General features: G+C 36.2%; 1 long non-coding RNA gene across 1 annotated transcript; it reads left to right on the top strand.

The window, feature by feature from the left end:
• The first annotated feature begins 9 nt into the window (after window positions 1-9).
• On the top strand, window positions 10-13952 carry LOC145524793 (uncharacterized). Its single transcript, XR_014067848.1, has 2 exons — window positions 10-274; window positions 12397-13952. It is a non-coding gene; the product is annotated as an uncharacterized LOC145524793 (long non-coding RNA).
• The last annotated feature ends 9155 nt before the right edge of the window (window positions 13953-23107 follow it).

The raw sequence follows: 23107 nt of genomic DNA on the forward strand, positions 1-23107 counted from the left end.
GGCGGCGCGCGACTTTAAACTGCCGCGCTAGATCTTTAAAAAAAAATTCCTGCTTGGAACGGACTTCACACTTGTAAACTAAAGAGTTAAACCTTTTTTTAGCTCGTGAACTTTCCCCCTCCTTCTGTTAGTGCCTGTTTTAGTTTCCAAGGGCAGCTTAAATCTGAATAAGTGAAAATATAATATTTCTGTTAGGCAAAAAACGTAACTTCGAAAAGTTCTGGACTGGAGGAAATATCTAGAATGTGTCCTGAGTTCTTCCAAGGGAGGAAAGGTAAGTAAGAATAAACATATGAAAAAAAAAAAACACTAGAAATCAAGAAAATGACACATTTTCACACACCAGTTGAACCGAAATTATGATAGATAATTCCTTCTACTCTAATGGGATGTTTAAGTGAGGGATTTTGTGAGGGAAATTTCTCTTGTAACCTTTGACTTAGTGTGTCTTCTAGGAATCTACTCACTAGAAATAGTCTTAAAATATATTGATAACTATTTCTTTCTGTATTAATCCTTTTAGTCAAAATTTCCTGAGGTATTATGTGTGTCAGGTTGTTGAGCCATTTACAGAGTACAAGATGGTGAATGACAAATAGTAACTTTCTAGAATTGCTTATAAAAGCAAAATATGGAAACCAACAAATGTCTGCCAATAGCTAAATTATCAGATAATGTATAGTTGGTACACAGGACTGCTGTTAAAGAGGTTGTAATAGTCATGCAAAAGAAATCACATAGAAGTATCTCCAATGTATTTTTAAATGTGAAAAAAATTCATAAAAATATTCATAGTATGATATTTATGTATTTAAAAGTAAGTAATATAGTCAAAGCATCAAATAATTATGGAAGTCTTTTTAAAAAATTATTTATTTATTTTTGGCTGCCTGGGTCTTCCTTGCTGCCTGTGGGCTTTCTCTAGTTGTGGCCAGCGGGGGCTGCTCTCTAATTGTGGTGCACCAGGTTCTCATTGCAGTGGCTTTTCTTGTTGTAGAGCACTGCCTCTAGGGCACTTGGGCCTCAATAGTTGCAGAGTGTAGGGTGAGTTACCTTGAGGCAGGTGGAATCTTCCTGGATCAGTGATCAAACCCATATCCCCTTCATTGGCAGGAGGATTATTGGCCATTTGCTGAGCCACTAGGGACATCTTTTTTTTATTATGATTACCTTTGCAGACGGGAGTAGGTTGATAGTAGTTGGGGTTTTGGTTATGCACAATTTATTGACATTGTTAATGTGATATTTGAACCTTCATTACTTTTATAATTTAAAAAAGACTAAAATACATATATGATGATTAACATCTTTGGTAGCAAATTTTAAGTACACTGCTTCCAAATGCATTAGGGGTTGGAGTTGTGGGCTAAGAAGTGGAGGGGATCATAGATACCAGGAGTTTGGACAACAAACTGTGTCATAAAAATAATGTAGACATTAGAGACCAGAAAATTTTATCATGTTAATTGTGTGTTTGACATTTGGTTCTGGGATATTTTTATTTCATCTAAAACAAAAATAATTATTTTATAATATTTTGAAATTACTAAATAATTTTTTGAACCTATACCAGCTCATTTCAGTCCACAACCCTTCATTCATGTTCTTTCCTATCACAAAATCCACAGACACACCTATACTATATAATTCTCATCCTCAGCCAAGATTACATACAGTGATTTCTAAAGAAAATTCTGTGGCTTAATTTAGCAGCACCAAAAAGTACTTGCATCTTCGATTAAAATGATTTTTCTCTCAGTGTTCTCAACGTGTCGCACATTTTTCAGTTTTTAAAGAAAAACAAAACAGGTTTTTAAATAGACTTATTATTACCCAAATCGAAGTGAATGCTAATGTAAACATTAAAAACCATAGTTGGTTGCATTTTCCTTGAGGTGTTAAGTAGGAGAAATTTTTGTGTTGCTGCTATTTTGCTCCATGCTCTTGCTCTTGCAACACCTCACACTTTCAGGGATTTGTCTAGAATCATAAAATGTTAAAGATGGAAATGACCTTAGAAACCAGCAGATCTAACATCCTAATTCACGGATAGGGAACCAAGGCTCAGAGAAATGAAGCAAGTTGCCTGGGATCTAACAGGTAATTTGAGGCAGAATGTGGATTAGGACACAGAATCCCTGAATTTCCAAATAGGGCTTTTCTCAGTGTATCATGTCTCGGCCTTTTATTTGAGGTCTGTCAGAATGAACGAAAAGTCAAAAGGTCACGCAGAAATTGTTGCACAAATTTTTTACTCTTTTATTGAACATCTACAACAAAGAACAAAACCCCAAAGCTGAGACTGGAAAATCCTTTTACTTTAAAAAGTTATTTCTAGAAAGAGATAAGTGATTAGTAATGTCATGGAAATATCTTTATTACTCTGATATTTCTGTTACATGGATCTGCTGTAAGGGGATTTAGCTACTGTTTATTTTAGTCTCTGTAGGTTGAGAGAGACATCTATCTTGTCACTGTTTCAGACCAAAGTTACAGGTAGGAATAATGCCCATTGAACAACACATTCTCTCTATTTAAGACATTGTTTCTTAATAAATTACTCTGGAAACAGAAATTGTGGTATGGAGAAAATGCCTTATCTTTCTCCTTGCCAAGGCCAGCATATTTAAATGTCATCTTTATAGATCTGTAAGAACTGCTGTATTTTGAAGGTCTTTTGAGTCAATACCCAGAATATATCTATTACCTTGGTAATAGTTTCTTGCTTTACTGATTATTCTTTTACCCTTCACAATTCCAACATAAATAATTCAAAGAGAGCCCTGATACAGCTTGATCAGCTAAGGAGAAAAGAAATTCAGTCAGTTCTTTCAGAAAGTGGAGAAAAATGGTGGTTGTATTTTAAGTAAAATAAATGCTTTCACTAAACACGCTTGCAGTTGACAAAATGCTAGATATTTAGGTGGCAATTATAGTTCTTTGATAAACTGTCAAATCTTGTCACAACACAAGTTACAAACAAGGACAGATTTAGATGTCCTTTATGACAGCTTTGTGTAGGTTGAGAATGTTTGGCAGTTAATTTCAAAAAGTAACATATTTTTCTTTCCAGCAGTTATCTGCTTGTTTATTAGAAAGAGTTTCTTTGTGCCTTTAATCTTCCTCATTTGACTCACAGTTCCAGATCATTATTGTAACGTTACCTTACCTCTTTTATTTTGTTCATAATAATCATCTACCATACTTTGAGAAAACAATTTCCCACAGAGCTTTATATTGGTAGAAACGCTTTAAAGTTTGTTTTGTGATTGTTTACAATTAAAGTTGACTACTGTGTATGTTTACTGAGCTTTTAGTTGGAAATCTTTCATTTTATACAATAGATGTGAAGATGGTGATTAGGGAAGCAAATATGAGTGAAACAAATCGAAGAAAAAGACAAAAATTTTGTTATTCAGAAATGTGACTTTAATTTTGAGTATTATATTAGACTTGTGATGGTATTTTTTAAACACATTTTGGAATTAAAAACTTTTTGGTGAACTTAAAAATCTTAGTATGAAAAAATAGTCTTGGAATAATAATGAGGTTAGGTGTGCTGCAATGACAGATAAGGCAATATATGGAGAGGTTCCATAACTAGTTAATTTCAGTAAACGTATCTCTCTAAATATTTATGTAAATGTTTTTAAGTATTTTAAGGCAGCTATTGATAATAGATCTTTCCCTTCTCATGTAGAATATTAGTTTCCTGAAATTAGTAAAAAGATACTTACGTTAATTTGACAAAATGCAAGTTCCATTTATGCTATTCAACCCATTTTACAGACTTTGTTTTTCCCTTCCATTGTGATCATTTAATCTTCATAATAAACATTAAGACCAATTGTCCATTCACGTAAGAATATATTGAATGTCGTATGGTTTGAAATGGTTCAGTGAGTCTCCAATTTTATGGGCAGCAGGATCACCATTAGGGACTGTGAGAGATTCCAGAGCCTCATCCCTAGAGTTACTGATCAGTCGGTCCCCCAAGTGGAGCCTCAGACTTCATGTTTCTTACAAGACACCAGATAATGCTGATGCTGCCGTTCTGGTGACCACACTTTTGAGAACCACTAGTTTGCATTATTAACATTTATTTTACCATTTGGGAAGATAAAAGGTACTAGTTGATTTACTTCGCTTCTACTCATTTCACTAGCCCTTGTAAGTTTGGCATATTTTATTTTGCTTCTAGATCTTTCCATGTTCTTTTGTACATTTGAATATTGCTCTCAAATATCACATAGTCCTTTATGAACTGTATATATATACATATATATGTATATATGTTAATATCCTTCAACTTAAAATACCTATAGTATGTTCCAGAAATACTTTCACAAATACATGTAAGATGTGAATTCTTATTTGAGGTGTTTAAAAAATCCATTAGATATTTGAACAACTGAAAACTAATTACCACTTATTAGCACTGAATTAGTACTGAAGAATTGAATGAAACTAAGAGGCTCTCCTGTTTATTATCCCATTTTCCCTCCTTGAGTATCATACAGCATTCATCACCGAGAAAGTCTTTTTATCAAACTCTGAAAAGCACATGTCCAAGATGATCCTAAGTATTGTACAGAGTAAATACTTGCTAATTTGATCTGATGTTGCCATTTGGGAGGAAAACATTGTTCAGACTCTTTCCAACTTACATTGGTTCAACTAACAATTTTTCAACTTTACGACGTAGTGAAAGAAATAGCTTTCATTATAAACTGAAGTTGGATTTTGATCTTTTCCTGGGCTAGCAATATGTGGTACAGTACTCTCTCGAGATGCTAGGGAGAGGTGGCAGCTGCAGCTCCCAGCCTTTTCTCTTTTAAATTACTCTATTAAATGACAATAAGTTATTGTAATTTTTCCATAGAAATCTATCCTCAGGTCTGTGTTTTTACATTTTTAAGCTATTTCCAGGCACTTCATCTTATATGATTTAAATGGTATCATGGGAAATTGTATTTTCTATTACATAGTAATATATTTGATAGTCTAAATTTTGTGTGCATTCTTAAAAAATTTATTTGTGACTTTTAAAAGTTTCTATATAAGCCATATATCATTTGGAAATAAATAACAATACAGCTCTTCATTCTATTCCTTGTACTTTCCCTCCTTGCCTTGTGGTGCTAGCTAGACCTCTAATGTCAGGTTGACTAGACGTGGTGACAAGTGGGCATTCTTGCCTTATTTGTAATTTTAAAAGGGAAATTTTTTAATGTTTTTCCATTATGTATGATGTTTGTATGTTGTACTTAGGAAATACTCTATAAGGTTAAATCCATCCTATTATTAGTTTTTTGAATGTTTCTACGTTTTTTTAATCAAGAAAGGGACTTGGATTATATCAAGTACTTTTTTCTGCTTCTTTCATGATTGTTACAATTTTTCGTGGTTATACTCTTAATATGGTAAATTACAATGATTTCTAATGTTAAACAGACATTACATTCATAGGGTAAACCCAATTCAATCATGACATATTGTCCTTTTTATATATTAGTTGATTCAGTTAGCCAGTAGTTTATTTAGAATATTTTCTTGTACCTTTATGAGAGAATTTAGACCATAATTCTAGGTTAATTTCTAGGTTAAGAAAGCAAGATTATGCTAGCTATGTATGAGTTGGAGAGCATTTCATCTTTTTCTATGAAAAAGTTGTATAAATTATGACATTAGGTGGAACTGCACCAGAAGATATTTGACTACTTATTCAGTTTTTCTAATGGCTATCAGTTACATTTAGGTTATAGATTATTATTTATGTACATATTTCCATGTTTTGGTCAGTTTTCTTAAGTTTTATTTTGCTGCAAAATTTCCTATTTTATCTAAATTTTCAAATTTATTGACAGTACTTCCCACAGTACCCTTTTACTGTATGTTTTTATATCTGCAGCATGTTTAATATGGTCACCTTTGTCATTTCTGGTATTAGATTTTGAAACTATTCTCTTTCTTTATGATCAGTTTCACCAGAAATCTGTTAATTTTATTATTTATTTATTTGGCTGTGCTGGGTCTTCCTTGCTGCATGGGCTTGACTGAAGTCAGAAAACATGCTCTGTGTGATTTAAGTTTTTTGAAATTTGCCAAAACTTTTCTTATGTTCGTAGGTGGTAACTTTTCCTAAGTATTTCTTGTCTGCTAGAAAAAGTACATACTCTTGAGTGCTATATACATACACACACACATTAGATCAGGTTTGTTTGTGATGTTATTTTTATTTTCTGTATCTTTACTGATTTTTAAAAAAATCTATTTTATCAAATACTGAGAGAAATATGTTAAAATTTCCACAGTGATTATTGCTATATATCTCTTTGTCCTTGTGTTTCTCTTTTTTAATTTCTCTGTATTTTGAGGCTTGTTATTTACAAATTTAAGTTGCTGTAACTTTTTGATGAATTGAGATATCATTTTAAAATAATACTTTTTTTTTCTAGTAATGCCTTTTGGCTTAAATTCTAATTTGTCTGGTGTTAATATAGTCATGTTAGTAATCTTTTAATAAGTTTGGTTGATTTTCTTATTTTCCTTCTTTCCTCCCTCCCCTTTTTTACTTCTGCAATCACATTAATATTGTTATTGTATATAATCAACATTCATTTACATATACCTGGTGGCACTAGTGGTAAAGAACCCACCTGGCAATGCAGGAGATGGGAGACTCTGATTCAATCCCTGGGTCAGGAAGATCCCCTGGAGAAAGGAATGCAACCCACTCCAGTATTTTTGCCTGGAGGATCCCATGGACCAAGGAGCCTGGCAGGGTCCATAGGTTTGCAAAGAGATGGACACGATTGAAGGGGCTTAGCATGCATGCACCTGTGTCTATGTAACTATATGTACCTACTTTTTTTGCTCTTATTTTTACATTTTAAGCCTTTCATTTAGGGTCATTTGCATCTGCTTGAGAAATATCTTTATAGATTTTCAGGATACTGCTGTTGAAGAACTTTGGCTTGGAGTTTAGAACTCAGTCTCCTTTAATGCTATCCCTTTAAAAATAATACATTTTTTTTCTCCTCTAGATGATTTTGATTTGCCTTCCTCCATCTCTCCCTTCTTTCCTTCCTTTCTCTATTTCCTTCTTTCTTTCCTTTTCCTTTTATTTCTTTCTGATGCACAGTCACTATTATATGTCTAGGTGTGAAATTTTTAAAGTAATTACTTGCTTGAGATTGATTTGGTTTCTTGAATCTATAGGTTGGTGTTTTTCCATCAGTTGTGAATTGTTTTTTAATTGCTTCTTCAAATATTGCTTCTGTCTAATTCTCTTTCCTCTCACTGGAATTTTGATGAAACTCAAAATATATCTCTCATTCTATTTTCCATGAACCTTTGTTTCAGTTTCTTTCAAAAAATTTGCACGTGTTTGTTGTATTCTGCTTCTCTTCTGCCCTGTCTTCTAGCTTACTCATTCTCTTTTCATATTTGTGTGTGTCTTAGTCACTTAGTAGTGTCTGAATCTCTGTGACTCCATGGTCTGGGGCCCACTAGGCTCCTCTGTCCATGGAATTGTCCAGGCAAGAATACTGGAGTGGGTTGCCATTTCCTTTCCAGGGCATCTTCCCAACCCAGGGATCGAACCCGGGTCTCCTACAATGCAGGCAGATTCTTTATCATCTCTTTTCATATGGGTCTGTTATTTTATAAACCAATTGATTGAGTTATTTAAACACACTAATTTTTTAGAACAGTTTAACCTTACAACAAAATTGAGAACAGGGTACAGAGATTTCTCATGTACCCCCTGTCCTCACACACGTATAGCCTCCCTTATTATCAGCATCACTCACCAGCATGGTACATTTTTATTTTTACCAAGGGTGAACCTACGTTGTGACAGACTTTATTTTTTTGGGCTCCAAAATCACTGCAGATGGTAACTGCAGCCATGAAATTAAAAGACGCTTACTCCTTGGAAGAAAAGTTATGGCCAACCTAGATGGCATATTAAAAAACAGAGACATTATTTTGCCAACAAAGGTCCATCTAGTCAAAGCTATGGTTTTTCTGGTAGTCATGTATGGATGTGAGAGTTGGACTATAAGGAAAGCTGAGCGCCAAAGAATTGATGCTTTTGAACTGTGGTGTTGGAGAAGACTGTTGAGAGTCCCTTGGACTGAAAGGAGATCCAACCAGTCCATCCTAAAGGAGATCAGTCTTGAATAATCATTGGAAGGACTGATGATGAAGTTGAAACTCCAACACTTTGGCCACCTGATGCGAAGAACTGACTCTTTTGAAAAGACCCTGATGCTGGGAAAGATTGAAAGCAGGAGGAGAAGGGGATGACAGAGGATGAGATGGTTGGATGGCATCACTGACTCGATTGACATTAGTTGAGTAGACTCTGGGAGTTGTTGATGGACAGAGAAGCCTGGCATGCTGCAGTCCATGGGATTGCATAGGTTCAGACGTGACTGAGACGCTGAACTGAACTGACTGAACTGAAAATTTTCAACTCCTTTGTTAAATATCAAGGAGTGTGATTTCTGGATTGTATAATAAGAGTATATTTAGTTTTGTGAGAAAAATGACAATCTGTCTTCCAAAGTAGCTGTACCATTTAGTATTCCCACCAACAATGTATGAAAGTTTGTGTTGCACCACATTCTCACCATTATTAGGTGCTGTAGGTGTTCTAGATTTTGGCCATTCTAATAGATGTGTGTTAACTGTTGAGTTTTTAATTTTAATTATTGCATTTTTCATTTGAAGACATTTTGTTTAGCCCTTTTAAAGTTCTCCTGGGGCAGTTTTTAGAGTTCATTGCTCTCTGAACATGTCTTCAAACTTGTTCTTATTTCAAACTATTTTTGGGGGAAGGTGGAAACTTGGGTTGGTTATAGCCTAGTTAAGCGCATTTTTTTTTCCTATTTATTTATTTAAGTATAGTTGATTTACAGTATTGTGTTAGTTTCAGGAGTACAAAATAATAATTTAGTTATTTTTTTCAGACTGCATTTCATTATACATTCTTATGAGATATTGAATATAATTCCCTGTGTTATAGATTAACCCTTGTTGTTTATATATTTTTATGTCTAGTAATTTGTATCTGTTAATCTCATACTTCTAATTTGCCCCTCCCCACCTCCCTCTCACCTTTGGTAACCATAGGTTTGTTTTCCATTTCTATGAGTCTGGTTTTGTTTTGTATATAGATTTATTTTGGTATTATTTTTTATACTTCAGATATAAATTATATCATATTATAGTATTTATCTTTCTCTAACTTTATCCGCTATGATGATAATTTCTAGATCCATCAATCTATTAAAAAAAACATAGTACAATAGCTGTTTTATAAGATGCATCTAGTAATTTCAATATCTGAAGTTTTTGAAATCTGTATTTGCTGTCTGTTTTTCTTGCTCATGCTTGCTTTTTTCCTTTGTGCTTGTTTATACTTAGCTATGTACCATTATGGCATATGAAACTTTATTTGAGGAAATTCTTTGAGGCCTAGAATGAAATTTTTTTCTTCTGGAGAGAATTTGCTTCTGATTCCTGTATGGAGTTGCTGTTAGTCTGGGACTACCTTAAGTTTCCCTGGACTGTCAAGCTGATATAACCCTAGGCTGCAGAACTATGCAAGGGTAGCCTAAGTTCACAGCTTCTCATGGATCCAGACCTTCCAGCCCCTTCACCTCTGTTTCTTAACAGTTTTTCTCTGCTGTGTGCTATGCTCAACAACAAACCACCCTTCCCTCCTATAGATCTTGGGGGCAGGTTTACCTGTGGTTCATCATTATTCTGATCATAGAAAGTTTTGGGGCCCCAATTTAATGAGTCAAAAGTCTCCCATGAGACTCTTCACCTTGGACAGGCCTCAGGCCTTAACTTCCATTACCCTTGACCCTTGAAATCTGTAAAACTGAAACCTAAGATAATTATAGTTAGTCTTAGCTCTTGAATCCGGAATTTAGGGTGAGAGTTTGCTCATATTCCCTCCCTGAGGGCAGAATGGTGGAAGCAGGAAGCAGCAATTGCCACAGGCAAAGAACACTTGTTCCTGAGAGAAGCCATCTCAGGAAGGTTAGTGGTAGCAGAGACTGTGTCATGGTGGCTGATAAAGAGACTGGACTGGACAAGTCTGCAGGCTATTTATAAGTAACAGAAACCGGTAGTCTGAGAAATTGTCAGAAATAGCTCACAGTGGGACCTTCAGAGAGAGTGCTCATTTTTTGAATTAGCTAGAGTGTGCTTGTGCCATGGTAGTTATATTTATAGTTCCAACTTGGTTTTCTCATGTTTGCTAGGACCTTTGAAATCAAGGTAATTCTTATATTTATTATAAATTTAAGGTCAGTGATAAGAGAGACTAAAGATATATAATGAATGTATATTCTATATTACTACCTTCTAGTAATTTGGCTTTAAAAATATTGCTTGTGATTGTTGTTGACTTTAGCAGTTTACTTCACCAACAGTCACTTTCTGTGTAAATACATTCTGCTTCATATCCTTATATGTTAATTTACTTCTTATCAATTCAATTCATGAGCTCTCTTTTCAAATAAACTACAATGAAAAACAAGAAACAGCTTATTAGTGTCAATCTGTTTTCTTCCTTTTGTAGACATGAAAAAAGAGGTTTTGCCAGTGGATAAATGAATTTATGACAATGAGATATTATTTTATTTCTTAAAAATTATATATAAATTTAAAGCATTAGTTTATCTTCACTAACTTTGGCTGGTTCTGCACTGTGTTTGGTGCCTAGAAAGGTAGTGATTAATGATGCTTGCAAGTATAATGTGGAGAATGGAAAAAGTCAATTTTTTATTTTTTGTATATTTAATCCAACAACAGAGGGGCAGTTTCATGTTATCAATTTGCATGCAGGGTCTGGTGCCAGATTATTTGGGTTTGAATCCTGGCTCAATAGCTTAACATCTTGGTGGCTTTGGGCTAATTACTTAACATGTCTTTGCCAAAGTTTCCTCATCTATAAAAGGGATGACAATAATAGTATTAATCTCTTCAAATTTGAGGATTAAATAAGTAGAACAATTATGAACCACCAGTAACAGTTACTTTTTATATTATATGTATATAGCATATACTTCATAAATGTTAGTTATTTGTTTGTACAGAATACAGACAAGCATTGAAAATTTTGATCAGTGACTGCAGAATTGGTCTACATGGAGACCTGCTCCAGTTTCTTCTTTCACTTGGCATTTATCTTCCTCTGGGTGTGGTGATAACAGTATAATAGAACCAGCAAATTATTGCTATGTCCATATCTCTCCTGTGGGATTAGAGAGAGTTGTAATGAGAGGGTCACATGCTGAAGGTATGCCTGTTCCAGAGAGAGCATGGTTCCAGCTCACTTCGTGAACTAGATTCATTACCCAAGTACTCCTGTGTCAGGTTAGAGTTGGGAAGACACTGACAGCCTAATGCATCCGTATGATAGCAGATTTTCTCCACGTATAAGGATAGAGCAAGATCTCTTTAAAAAAATGTTCGTCATAAGGCCATGTAGAAACTTATTGGTTTACTAAAAAAGGATGGTTTCTCATTTTACTTAATTATCTAACAGGAACTGAGCATATTTTAACCATAGACCATAAAATCTTTTGAATAGTTCAGTGTTCAATTCTTATGATGACACAGTAAGTCTCCATTTTTAGAATATTTGAAATCAGTAAATGGTGATTGGGAAGCATGGTGTTCCTATCTTGGGTTCTGATGGTAGTAGACTATTCCTCCCAGCAAGACTTCACTGAAACATTTTGAACAAGAATATATACCTTACATATACATATCTCCAAGGAAGGAAATCCCTCAGATCTTTTGATGATTTGCTCTTTTAAAAAATGTAGCTGATATAAGATATCCTCTTATATCTCACTTAAGTCTACTCTCCTGAAATTTAATCTTATTTTTACTTATTCATTCCTCAGCTGCTGGAGAGCAGCTGATATCATCCTCTTCACATACTTGAGAACCATTATTAAAAATTCCTTTGCTGAATAATCTCATTTTGTCAAGACTTTTGTTATAGGTTCTATTTCCTTTGATCATTTTTCCTGCTCTGTACATCTCTTTCTTGAATCTCTATATCTAAACAATTTGTGCTCATGTGGGTCTGACCAGTGTTTTATTTATTTATAGTTTTATTTTGGATGTGTCACTTCACATTCCTAGTGCTTAACTACTATTTATGCATCCCAGTATCACACTTGCTTTTTTAAGAACAAAAGCATTTCAGTGGAGGTGATACATAATCTCTGAGAATTTATTTGTATCACAGGTAAACTAAGGCCGTTTGAAAACAGCCTCGCTTCATACACACAACTCTGTATATCTTGATTATAAATTTTTTCTAAATTAGACTAACCTTTTTTTTTTTAATTTTAGCAGTTGTGAAAGAACAGCACTACTTTCCGGAGCTGCTGCTGCTGCTGCTAAGTCGCTTCAGTCGTGTCCGATTTTGTGCGACCCCATAGATGGCTGCCCACAAGGTTCCCCCGTCCCTGGGATTCTCCAGGCAAGAACACTGGAGTGGGTTGCCATTTCCTTCTCCAATGCATGAAAGTGAAAATTGAAAGTGAAGTCGCTCAGTCATGTCTAACTCTTCGCGACCCCAGGCATGGACTGCAGCCTACCAGGCTCCTCCGTCCATGGGATTTTCCAGGCAAGAGTACTGGAGTGGGTTGCCATTGCCTTTCCGGAGCTACTTCAGGTTAATTATGGTCTGTCACACATTGAAGGAAAAAAGAAAATCAGGGTACAAAATGGGTAGAAAGAATGAATTTTAAACCATTAATTGAATTATATTTCTTTAAAAAAAATACAATATATCTGAAATAAATAATCAGATTTTTGGTTGAATTGTTAGATTTTACCAATGAAATGCTTTTGATCTTTCCACTTTAAACATGGATTATAGTCATAGTGTTTGCATTTGAAGTTTGCATCTGTCATTGCTATGGATGCAAACAAAAATAATTGGAATAATTATATTATGAAACTGGAACCAAAATTGGCAAGGCAACTCACTGAAAGTTAATATTTCCTTGATTATTGTATTAACTATCAGATTATAGTTTGAATTTATGATTAATTCAAAGAGTACATGGCACAGATTGTTTTCTTTAACTCTGCATGATAGGTTTATGATGTTGCTTTGTTGAAGGACAGAATTTTACTTGCTTCTTTCACTTGTGCCTTTGCGTCTTTAAGAGCTTTTACCATTTTCTAAAAACATTGCAATCAGAGAAGATTTTCATTAAATCCTTCTTTCCATAGTTACTCCCTTGTTTTGGTGATTAAATCTTTGTTTGCTTTTCTTTGGGAGGTTTAGATTATGGCCAACTATTTACAGCATGTTCATAATTTATTTACAGCTCAAAATAAAATAAGACCAAAAATTAGTGAAACTTAACACTAGAAAGGTTCCATATGTTGGGATGTGCTCAGATTATTATTTTTTGCCTATAACTAAGTTACAAATCACTGAGATGTAACTTATGTGCCGGCACTGTATGGGATTTCATGAATATTTAGTGCTTTGTTTCTATTTCTAAGTCTGTTAAGTTTCATAAATCAGCACTGTTTTTGCCTGGTTGCTACATAGCTGTGATTTTTGTGCTGTCTCTTCTGTATTATAAGGGCTGAGTTTCATACAGTTTGCCTATGGAAATAATTCCTAGTAGGTAAAAGATGAATTATGTTGGCTCAATGTTAAAGGTTATGGTTTAAGTGTAATGAAGCAGATAATACACATTTAAACTTCACTTTAAACCTCCAACTCCTGTATGTTGTTTATAGGTTAGTAAATAATGAGATCTTATGATTCTATTTCCAATTTTATGATCTGGAATGCAAACTATTACTAGCTATTTTTTGTCTGAAAACTCCATTGGCAATGTTTCTGTAGACTTCATAACTGTAAATAAAGACTCTCAGCTATTTTATTGGGGTGTTACATTTTCTAAGGGCTTCCTTAGAAGCCCTGGTAGCTCAGATGGTAAAGAATCTGCCTGCAATGTGGGAGATCTGGGTTCAATCCCTGCTTGGGAAGATCCCCTGGAGAAGGGAGCAGCTACCCACTCCAGTATTCTGGCCTGGAGAATTCCATGGACTGTATAGTCATGGGATCACTAAGAGTCAGACACGACTGAGTCACTTTCACTTTCAGTTTCACCTGTTCTAAACCAGCAATTCCCAATATGGTCAATCATCATATTAGGATGTTTTCTGAAAAGATAGATTTCCAGACTCAACCTTGGGAAATTTTTATTTTTTATTTTTACTTGGTAGCAATTAAAGCAGAGTCTCAACCTTGGTTACGGATTAGAATCCTCTGTGGAGATTAACTCCCACTTGCCAAACTTGATGTCTCAGCTCCATCCCCAGAGATCCTTATGTAATTCTGAGTCACCTTAACTTTAACCCAAACTAAGAGTTTTTCAGACTAATGTCCAGGTACTTTTGAGAACTACTGCTTTAAACAATATATTGCTTAGTTAGAAGTATGACATTCAGCATTTCTTATAGTGAATATTGATTTGGCTTACAATTTTACAGTTTCATTACCATTATCAAATATTTCCCTTTTTTTTTGTTTATAAAATTATACTAATAACCCCTTTGAGGCTGATACCTCTGAACAAGTTCTGGCATGGGAAGATGTCTGAGACTGTTTACTTCAGCAGGAGAAATATATGACTTTGAGAAATACTGTAGGACAATTGCCTTCCTCCCACCAGACAGAGAGATTAGGGGTAGTAGAATTAATAAGTTGATTTTGTTGTGCCCAGGATAACAAAGAGGCCTACTTTAGCTTGAGTTGACTCCTTGACCCTTGGTAACGGTAGCTAAAATTTATTGAGTACTTACTATAAACCAAATTCTTAGAATTCCTCACCATAGCCATACTGTCATTTTATAGGAAAGAAAATGACAAGCGCAGAGAGGTTAAGTAACTTTCCCTGAGTCACACAGTTTTAGTATCCAGTAAAGGCTGGATGTGAACCCCGGTGTTCTGACTTCAGGGCCTTTATGATTGTCTATGATGTCACCTTGCCTGACTTGCTAGACCACTATATGGTATAACGAATACGAACGAGGGATACATAAGCATATCGAAGTCCAATCTCACATGAGCAGTGTTTACATGTACAACTTACTTGACTTCTCTTTAATTATGCCATCTGTAAAATGAGGTTAATAATAATAACTTCTTCACAATGTTTGTTATGAGGCTTTTAAATAAAGGGTTAGCTTCATACCTGGCTTATAAAAGTACTAAGGAAGTAGTGTCTCTTTTTATAAGTCAGCACAGTTTACAAGTCCAAAAACAGAAATTTTGGGTTTAGATTCATTGCTGTTCTTCATATTGGTTGTTGTTGTTCAATCATTAAGTCATGTCCAACTTTTTGCAACCCCATGGACTGCAGCACACCAGGCTTCCCTTCACTACCTCCCAGAGTTTGCTCAAACTCATGTCCATTAAGTCAATGATGCCATCCAACCACCTTATCCTCTGCTGCCCTCTTCTCCTTTTGCCTTCAGTCTTTCCCAGCACCAAGGACTTTTCCAGTGAGTCAACTCTTTGCATTGGGAGGCCAAAGTATTGGAGCTTCAGCTTTAGCATCAGACTGTCCAATGAATATTCAGAGTTGATTTCCTTTAGGATTGACTGGTTTGATCTCCTTGCTGTCCAAGGGACTCTCAAAAGTCTTCTCCAGCACCACAATTCAAAAGCATCAATTTTTTGGCACTCAGCTTTCTCTATGGTTCAACTCTCACATCTGTACATGACTGTTGGAACAAACATAGTTTTGACTATATGGACCTTTGTTGGCAAAAGGATATCTCTGTTTTTTAATATGTTGTTTAGATTTGTCATAGCTTTCTTTTCAAGGAGCAAATGTCTTTTAAATTCATGGCTGCAATCATTGTCTGCAGTGGTTTTGGAACCCAAGAAAATAAAATCTGTCACTGTTTCCACTCAGACAGTAAAGAATCTGCCTTCAATGCAGGAGACCCTGATTCAGTCCCTGGCTCAGAAAGATACCCTGGAGAAGAGAATGGCAACCCACTCCATATTCTTGCCTGGGAGAATTCCATGGAGAGAGGAGCCTGGCAGGATACAGTTTATGGGGTCCCAAAGAGTTGGACACAACTGAGGGACTAACACAACACCATTTGCCATGAAATCATCCATGATCTTAGCTTTTTTTGAATGTTAAGTTTTAAGCCAGCTTTTTCACTCTCCTCTTTTAGTTTCATCAAGAGGCTCTTTAGTTCCTCTTCACTTTCTGCCATTAGAGTGGTATCATCTGCATGTCTGAAGTTGTTGATATTTCTCCTGGCAGTCTTGATTCCAGCTTGTGATTCATCCAGCCCGACATTATGCATGATGTACTGTACATATAAGTTCAATAAGCAGGGTGACAGTATACAGCCTTGATGTACTCCTTTCTCAATTTGGAACCAGTTCATTGTTTCATATCTGGTTCTATCTGTTGCTTCTTGACCTGCATACAGGTTTCTCAGAAGGCGGATAAGGTGGTCTGGTATTCCCATCTCTTGAAGAATTTTCCACAGTTTGTTGTGACCCACACAGTCGAAGGCTTTAGTGTAGTCAGTGAAGCAGAAGTAGATGTTTTTCTCAAATTCCCTTGCTTTCTCTATCATTCAGTGAATGTTGGCAGTTTGATCTCTGGTTCCTCCGCCTTTCTAAACCCAGCTAGTACATCTGTAAGTTCTCTGTTCACATACTGCTGAAGCCTAGCTTAAAGGATTTTGAGCATAACCTTGCTAGCATGTGAAATGAGTGCAGTTGTACAGTAGTTCAAACATTCTGTGACATTGTCCTTCTTTGGGATTTGAGTGAAAACTGACTTTTTCCAGTCTTGTGGCCCCTGCTGCGTTTTCCAAATTTCCTGGCATATTGAGTGTGGCATTTTCATAGCATCATCTTTTAGGATTTGAAATAGCTCAGTTGGAATTCTGTCACCTCCACTAGCTTTGCAGTAATACTTCTTCAGGCCTACTTGACCTCACACTCCAGGAAGTCTAGCTCTAGGTGAGTGATCACACCATCATGGTAATCTGGGTCATTAAGACCTTTTTTGTAGAGTTCTTTTGTGTATTTTTGCCATCTTTTCTTAATCTCTTCTGCTTCTGTTAGGTCCTTGCTGTTTCTCTCTGTTGAGTGGTGTGCTTTGGAAACAACCGAGATCATTCTGTCATTTTTGAGATTGCACTGAATACTGCATTTCAGACTCTTTAGTTGAATATGAAGGCTGCTCCAGATTTTGGGTTTAGATTCAGTGCTATTCTTCCTGTGGATAGGCTAAAATATACAGTGAGTGTATATAGATTTAGTTAAGGTTTATTCTAACCCTGAAATTCTCTAATTTTTATAAATTTTCTCATTCACCCAGTTACATTAGCTCTACTTGGCAGAATTCCTCTGGTCTTACCATAATGGTTAATCATTTAGTTTGTTAAATAAATCTTATTTTTTCATTGATTTATATAAGAAAAGATAAGCCTCATTCTTGAAAATATATTACTTTAGGTTCTGAGTACAGGACTTTTCCTAAGGAATTAATATGGTAGCTTGCTTAAAAGTCTATCCCAACATGTCGCCACATAGAATTACTGAAATGGGAGTCAAAATACTTGTTTTCTGTTCTTCTTGGTCTTCCTTCTTTAAGTACTGGCACTTTCAGGTGTGTTTACTTAACCTTTTAAGTGATTTTTCTTTGGTTGTCTTGTATGTAAATTTGAAAGCTATGTGATATGACAGTGATGACTTCTTCTTGCTCTAATAGAATGTGATTCTGGATATTATGAAATAGCAACAAGGATACATTTATATATGTAAACTGTGTATATAATGGGAACTGCAGTTCTTACCCATTAGCTCATCTTTTTAGTTCCAACATTCTTTTCCTTATTTTGCTGCTGCTGCTGCTGCTAAGTCGCTTCAGTCGTGTCCGACTCTGTTCGACCCTATAGATGGCAGCCCACCAGGCTCCTCTGTCCCTGGGATTCTCCAGGCAAGAATACTGAAGTGGGTTGCCATTTCCTTCTCCATTCCTTATTTTGAGCTCACATATTAAAAACAATAAATAGGATTCTATTATTTCTAACTTTTTAATGATTCTATTAATCATCCTCCATTGTTAGCATTTTGCTAAAAATATAACTGCCCCTGTATGTAGTGATCTCTTCCTTGGTTACTCTCTAATAACTCCTGGAAATTTGCTTTATCTTCTATCATCTAATATTTTATTACCTAATTATAGTGTTCCTCAAATATTGATTTCTGGATATACATTTGATTTACACAAATAGTGGAAATCTTTTCTTAATTTACACATATAAGAGTTGAATTAATGGGTAAAAGACTTCTCCCATAAAATATTTTTAAACCTCTGACACCTGGTACCATTTGTCTGTGTTAGGAGAAATTATGACAGAATATGCAATTAATACAAAATTATTTATATTGTAGTATATTGATCTCAAAATAATATCCAATGCATTGCAGGCTAATTCTTTTGTAAAATACAATAAAAATGAATCACCAGAAAAAGAATATTTTGAAAAAACAAAAAATCCAATTTTTAAAATTACTTGTTGCAATAGAAATAAAATCAACCTGTCAAACTGGTCTAAAATTAGTTCTCTCAAAAAAAATTTCATTCTCAATGATTGTTCTTGTCATAAATCGAAAGCAAAGAGTTCATAGAACTGTACTGATCTGTGGATAAGACGTTGAGTTGCGCTGTTCTTGAAGAGCAAGTTTGACTTACTCTTTTTTGTAAGTTAGAAATTCTTCCATAAAAACAAGGGAGCTTCCTTATTCCCCTCTCTCAGCTTGTAGAATTCTCTAAGTGGCTGCAGCTCCCTAGCTTCAGATAATCTCCACATTCAGTGACTGGATCCTTCAGATTCTTTGCTGGGTGAAAATTTAAGTTCACTTGCCATTTCCTTCTCCATTCCTTATTTTGAGCTCACATATTAAAAACAATAAATAGGATTCTATTATTTCTAACTTTTTACTGATTTTATTAATCATCCTCCATTGTCAGCAATTTGCTAAAAATATAACTGCCCCTGTATGTAGTGATCTCTTCCTTGGTTACTCTCTAATAAATCCTGGAAATTTGCTTTATCTTCTATCATCTAATATTTTATTACCTAATTATAGTGTTCCTCAAATATTGATTTCTGGATATACATTTGATTTACACAAATAGTGGAAATCTTTTCTGAGTTCAATCACTCAGTCGTGTCCAATACCTTGCGACCCCACGGACTGCAGCACTCCAGGCCTCCCTGTCCACCACCAACTCCCAGAGTTTACTCAAACTCATATACATCAGAGATGGGATGCCATCCAACCATCTCATCCTCTGTCTACCCCTTCTCCTCCTGCCTTCAATCTTTCCCAGCATTAGGTCTTTTCAAATGAGTCAGTTCTTTGCATCAGGTGGCGAAAGTATTGGAGCTTCAGCTTCAGCATCAGTCCTTCCAATGAATATTCAGGACTGACCTCCTTTAGGATAGACTGGTTGGATCACCTTGCAGTCCAAGGGACTCTCAAGAGTCTTCTCCAACACCACAGTTCAAAAGCATCAGCTCTCTGGTGCTCAGCTTTCTTTATGGTCCAACTCTCACACCGATACATGACTACTGGAAAAACCATAGGTTTCACTAGATGGACCTTGGTTGGCAAAGTAATGTCTCTGCTTTTTAATATGCTGTCTAGGTATGTCATAACTTTTCTTCCAAGGAGTAAGCATCTTTTAATTTCATGGCTGCAGTCACCATCTGCAGTGATTTTGGAGCCAAAAAAGTAAAGTCTGTCACTGTTTCCACTGTTTCTCCATCTATTTGCCATGAAGTGATGGGACCGGATGCCATGGTCTTAGTTTTCTGAACGTTGAGTTTAAGCCAGCTTTTTCACTTTCCTTTTTCACTTTCATCAAGAGGCTCTTTAGTTCTTCTTCACTTTCTGCCATAAGGGTGGTGTCATCTGCATATCTGAAGTTATTGATATTTCTCCTGGCAATCTTGATTCCAGCTAGTGCTTCATCCAGCCCAGCATTTCTCATGATGTACTCTGCATATAAGTTAAATAAGCAGGGTGACAATATACAGCCTTGACATACTCCTTTTCCTATTTGGAGCCAGTCTGTTGTTCCATGTCCAGTTCTAACTGTTGCTTCCTGACCTGCGTACAGGTTTCTCAAGAGGCAGGTCAGGTGGTTTGGTATTCCCATCTCTTGAAGAATTTTCCACAGTTTATTGTGATCCACACAGTCAAAGCTTTTGGCATAGTCAATAAAGCAGAAATAGATGTTTTTCTGGAACTCCCTTGCTTTTTCGATGATCCACTGGATGTTGGCATTTTGATCTCTGGTTCCTCTGCCTTTTCTAAAACCAGCTTGAACATCTGGAGTTTCACGGTTCACGTATTGCTGCAGCCTACTTGGAGAATTTTAAGCATTACTTTACTAGTGTGTGAGATGAGTGCAATTGTGCGGTAGTTTGAGCATTCTTTGGCATTGCCTTTCTTTGGGATTGGAACGAAAACTGACCTTTTCCAGTCCTGTGGCCAATGCTGTGTTTTCCAAATTTGCTGGCATATTGAGTGCAGCACTTTCACAGCATCATCCTTCAGGATTTGAAATAGCTCAACTGGAATTCTATTACCTCCACTAGCTTTGTTTGTAGTGATGCTTCCTAAGGCCCATTTGACTTCACATTCCAGGATGTCTGGCTCTAGGTGAGTGATCACACCATCGTGATTATCTGGGTCGTGAAGATCTTTTTTGTACAGTTCTGCTGTGTATTCTTGCCACCTCTTCTTAGTATCTTCTGCTTCTGTTAGGTCCATACCATCTCTGTCCTTTATCGAGCCCATCTTTGCATGAAAAGTTCCCTTGGTATCTCTAATTTTCTTGAAGAGATCTCTAGTCTTTCCCATTCTGTTGTTTCCCTCTATTTCTTTGCATTGATCACTGAGGAAGGCTTTCTTATCTCTCCTTGCTATTCTTTGGAACTCTGCATTCAAGTGGGAATATCTTTCCTTTTCTCCTTTGCTTTTTGCTTTTCTTCTTTTCACAGCTGTTTGTAGGCCTCCTCAGACAGCCATTTTGCTTTTTTGCATTTCTTTTTCTTGGGGATGGTCTTGATCCTTGTCTCCTGTACAATGTCACAAACCTCTGTCCATAGTTCATCAGGCACTCCGTCTATCAGATCTAGTCCCTTAAATCTATTTCTCACTTCCACTGTATAATCATAAGGGATTTGATTTAGGTCATACCTGAATGGTCTAGTGGTTTTCCCTACTTTCTTCAATTTAAGTCTGAATTTGGCAATAAGGAATTCATGATCTTAGCCACAGTCAGCTCTCGGTCTTGTTTTTGCTGACTGTATAGAGCTTCTCCATCTTTGGCTGCAAAGAATATAATCAGTCTGATTTGGATGTTGTACATCTGGTGATGTCCGTGTGTAGAGTCTTCTCTTGTGTTGTTTGAAGAGGGTGTTTGCACTGGAGAAGGGAACGGCAAACCACTTCAGTATTCTTGTCTTGAGAACCCCATGAACAGTATGAAAAGGCAAAAAGATAGGACACTGAAAGATGAACTCCCCAGGTAGGTAGGTGCCCAATATGCTACTGGAGATCAGTGGAGAAATAACTACAGAAAGAAGGAAGGGATGGATCCAAAACAAAAACAACACCCAATTGTGGATGGGACTGGTGATAGAAGCAAGGTTCGATGCTGTAAAGAGCAATATTGCGTAGGAACCTGGAATGTTAGGTCCATGAATCAAGGCAAATTGGAAGTAGTCAAACAGGAGATGGCAAGTGTGAACGTCGACATTCTAGGAATAAGCGAACTAAGATGGACTGGAATGGGTGGATTTAACTCAGATGACCATTATATCTACTGCTGTGGGCAAGAATCCCTTAGAAGAAATAGAGTAGCCATCATGGTCAACAAAAGAGTCCGAAATGCAGTACTGGTATGCAATCTCAAAAACGACAGAATGATCTCTGTTCGTTTCCAAGACAAACCATTCAATACCACAGTAATCCAAGTCTATGCCTCGACCAGTAACACTGAAGAAGGTGAGATTAACGGTTCTATGAAGACCTACAAGAGCTTCTAGAACTAACATCCAAGAAAGATGTCCTTTTCATTATAGGGGACTGGAATGCAAAAGTAGAAAGTCAAGAAACACCTGGAGTAACAGGCAAATTTGGCCTTGGTAATACAGAATGAAGCATGGCAAAGGCTTACAGAGTTTTGTGAAGAGAATGTACTGGTCATAGCAAACACCTTCTTCCAAGAACACAAGAGAAGATTCTACACATGGACATCATCAAGTGGTCAACACTGAAATCAGATTGATTATATTCTTTGCAGCCAAAGATGGAGCAGCTCTAAATAGTTAGCAAAAACAAGACGAGGAGCTGACTGTGGCTCGGGTCATGAATTCCTTATTGCCAAATTCAGACTTAAATTGAAGAAAGTAGGGAAAACCACTAGACCGTCAGGTATGACCTAAATCAAATCTCTTATAATTATACAGTGGAAGTGAGAAATAGATTTAAGGGACTAGATCTGATACACGGGGAGCCTGATGAACTATGGACAGAGGTTCGTGGCATTGTACAGGAGACAGGGATCAAGACCACCCCCAAGAAGAAGAAATGCAAAAAAGCAAAACAGCTGTCTGAGGAGGCCTTGCAAATAGCTATGGAAAGAAGAGAAGTGAAAGGCAAAGGAGATAAGGAAAGATATTCCCATTTGAATGCAGAGTTCTAAAGAATAGCAAGGAGAGATAAGAAAGCCTTCCTCAGCGATCAGTGCAAAGAAATAGAGGAAAACAACAGATTGGGAAAGACTAGAGATCTCTTCAAGAAAGTTAGAGATACTAAGGAAACATTTCATGCAAAGATGGGCACAACAGAGGACAGTAATGGTATGGACCTAACAGAAGCAGAAGATAGTAAGAAGAGGTGGCAAGAATATACAGAAGAACTGTACAAAAAAGATCTTCATGACCCAGATAATCACGATGGTGTGATCAC

This window comes from Giraffa tippelskirchi, chromosome 10 (genome assembly GCF_054371585.1).
Source record: "Giraffa tippelskirchi isolate mGirTip1 chromosome 10, T2T-mGirTip1v1.2.pri, whole genome shotgun sequence".
NCBI lineage: Eukaryota > Metazoa > Chordata > Mammalia > Artiodactyla > Giraffidae > Giraffa > Giraffa tippelskirchi.